This window comes from Acyrthosiphon pisum, chromosome A2 (genome assembly GCF_005508785.2).
Source record: "Acyrthosiphon pisum isolate AL4f chromosome A2, pea_aphid_22Mar2018_4r6ur, whole genome shotgun sequence".
Classification (NCBI taxonomy): domain Eukaryota; kingdom Metazoa; phylum Arthropoda; class Insecta; order Hemiptera; family Aphididae; genus Acyrthosiphon; species Acyrthosiphon pisum.
Window position 1 is genome coordinate 16,519,597 of NC_042495.1, and position 3,577 is coordinate 16,523,173.

A 3,577-nucleotide genomic window follows, 5' to 3' on the forward strand; every position below is an offset into this window, starting at 1 on the left:
AGTGAATAATTTTCCATATTGGAAAGATATCAGGAATTTGAATATAATGTGGTCTTTAAGTATACGTAAAAATTCTAAAAATCAGAATTTAAATAAATATATTATTATTAAATGAAAACATGGGGTGAGCAGGTTTAAAAAATCATCCTGTATATATCATACTGATCCACCGGGTAATAAGTATGCTCACCAACATCGATTCTTAATAATGTATTTATTCAAACTTTGGTTTTTGGAATTTTTAAAAAATATTTTCAGAAGTATCCTGTGGCGCGATACAAATTTCTATTTTTCAAACCAGATCCCCGCGTTTTTTATTAATTTTTTTGTGGATAATTGTTTTGAAAATGCTTGTGTTCCTATAATTCAAAATTTTAACTAGTGTCTATCTATGGGCAATAGTAAAACACAGATGTATTACAATATTTATTTTTTATTTTAAAACGAGGTCATAGTAATTACAATGTTATGGAGCGCATTCTAGCGTGAACATTATCGCCGTCGGTTCAGCGTCCTTTTTTTCGGGAAAGTACACGCAACCACCTAACCTAAAAATAAAAGGTTCCTTTGCCGTGGTATACGACCGACACGGCGACACTTCTTCATTTCATGGTTCTCTCTGCCTAGCACCGGTAGTGCCCATCTCGAACTGTTGTTAATCGTCTTAGGTTTTAATTCTGCCATTCGGTTCCGACCAGGGTAGGTAGTCGTCGTACAATCGATTGTACTACGATGATTGCCATGGTCGGGTTACCGAATAACGAATATTTGTTCACAATACGCGGAATGCCAGAATCGAACGTCAAAAGCAAGTAAGTCTCGTCGTTTATTGGCATGTATTTCTATCATTTTAGTGTTTTTTACCGTTGTTTTAATAATGTCTTTCGCACTATTCCGCGGTTTATCCTTTCAATATAATATTTAAAATTGTATCCCTTATAATGTTATAATTATTATATTTATTTGTTTGCAGTGTTCACACGTGTATAAATCAATACGGGTCGAATAGAATTCAAGATGGCCGACAAACTTCAGGCTGCGATGCACTCACACCCAACATCTTTACTATATCTACCTCCGACTACGATGTGGTCACCGTAATTTAATTCTCCACACATCCGTTTTCATGCGCATATTGCAGAAAATGTAATTGTCCTGTTCCTGTAGCAGTTCTACCCCGAGGACAACCGTTTTTATGTGCGTACACCAGGCAGTCTAAGTGTCAATTAGCCACAGCGTTGGCACGTTTGTTTTCATCCGATGGTCAAACTACGTGGCTATGGGATAAAAGTTGGTGTGCCAACGCTGCGGCACTTAGATTGCTTGATGTGCGCATGTAAAAACGTCTGACCTCGTCATAAGCTTACATCAGAGATACGAGTTCAGAACAATTAGATGATCCGCAGTGTGTACATGAAAACAGATGCGTATTGAGATCAAATTATCTGACTAAACAAATCACGATGAATAAAAACGTTGTTTGCTGTAACGACAAAATATATTAGTAATTCGATATTAATTATTATTATGTATTTTTAAATGTCGTCTTGAACTATTGAGCTATAGAGTATAGACAGTATTTACAATATAATTAACAGATTATAATATAATATATATTTATTTTTGTAAAGTTAAAGTTTACTTGTGGATATTTTTTTTAATATTCATAACATTTTAACAGCTTATCAATAAATGTATATTGTACTCGATAATAATATTGTGTGAATTTATTAATTTATACCTACTTTTCAAAAGAAATTACGGTGGATTTTCATATATGGTGTAAGATTCATTTACTCATTTTTTCATCGTTCTTGTTGGGTATGTAAAAATATTAAATTTTATGTCATTAATGTGATCGAGAAAATCGAGAACTGTAGTTGTATTATTACATTTAAAAACTAACTGAGTGTCAATATGTGTGATATTTCATTTTAATATTGGTAAGTACGTATTTTTTTATTCATAATAGATAAGTTTTGTCATTGGCTATAAAATATACTAGGTACATGGATTTCATTCTGGACATAAAAGTGTCGAATAGTCGACGTTCGAGTGTAACATTTTGTCATTATAATAAGTAGAGAAGGATCTTAAATATTAATAGCCAGCAATACTGAACATAGGTACTGGATTTACTAGTTTTATTAGTACGATATAAGTAGATGGTTTTTTTCTTAATATTACAATATAAGACTTCATCGTTTCTGTTTTATTTCACGTCCTTTTTAAAAATGAGTGATCAAACTCTCAACTTTACTCAAAATACTATTCAAACTGACCTAACTTCCACAACGAAATCTTATAAATTTGACGATTGTACATTCACTAGTAACCATTACGCGGTTCATGTGAATTATGAAAAATTATGTGTAAGTAACTACTTATTTTTGAACCACAATCAAAATTAAAATGTTTTTTAACGAAGGCCGAAAATATTATGGAGCATAGAAATGGCTGACATAAAAAATAAGTGAAAATGTCATCTATACCTAAAGGTTATTCTTTTTAGTTACGCCAAAAAACAAATTCGTAAAAATGCAATTGGTTTTGCGTAAAAATCTCAGTTTTTCTTTAATTTGTTGTTTATTTTACTAAACACTTTTGAAAACTATTGGAATTTTTTTATTTTTGATCCTACAAAGTACTAACTATAGATTCACTTTACTACCAGAGAAGACATGTTAAAGAAAGCATTTCTACTGTCTCGAAAAATGATGAGACACCAAAAAAAAAAAAAACAACTAAACACCACACATCATTGTAAAATCAACACATTCATCGCTGCGCTCAACATTTAAAATGGGGTAAGTACGAAATCGCTGTAATGTACAGTTATAGATAGTGTCGAAAGTACTTCGTCATTGAAGAGTAAGTCACTGTAATATATGTGTTAAATTTGAATTCAATGATAAATTAAAATCATAGCGTACGATAAACGATTCTGAGCATGTCTATATTTTTAGGTCTTTATGATTTACGTAGGTATTTATAATGCTATTTAAGTTATTTGTAATTTATTTTACTATTGGTTATATACTTAGTTATAGATTGTATTATTTTTTGCCGAAAACATTGCATTTTAAACGTCAATGTTTATATAAAATGTAGTAATATACGTTAAAAGTTTCAAATATCCACGATTAATATTTTTAAATTTCAACAAAATAATTAACTCCAAATACTTACATAAAAAACGCGCTTATGTATTTTTTATATTTTTAAATAACTATAATAAATGATTACGAGGAGCTTGTGTTAAATTTTCAAGCTTTTTGACCAATCAAAAATATTTCATCGACATTTATAGACAAAAAAATCAGCAATTTAAAGTGTATAGATATCCATTAAATAACAAACATAGAGCTTAAAAATGATCGAAATATTATGAACATTTTTAAAATGTATAGAAAATACTAATATAAACATTCTACGTATCTATACGGTTATTTGCTTTTGATTTACACAAAAAAAAAAACAAAATCAATTTTGTCAAATACTGGTGCAGTAAAGATTTCCGCTTTTCCTTATATATTGTTTTTGTTTTTCTAGTTATTTTAAAAGTACTAAGAAATTT

At 30.0% G+C, this 3,577-nt stretch overlaps 1 long non-coding RNA gene across 1 annotated transcript; it reads left to right on the forward strand.

Moving 5' to 3' along the window:
- Positions 1 to 509: 509 nt before the first annotated feature.
- On the forward strand, positions 510 to 1,715 carry LOC100573359. The gene is made up of 2 exons (XR_510670.3): positions 510 to 812; positions 974 to 1,715. It is a non-coding gene; the product is annotated as an uncharacterized LOC100573359 (long non-coding RNA).
- The last annotated feature ends 1,862 nt before the right edge of the window (positions 1,716 to 3,577 follow it).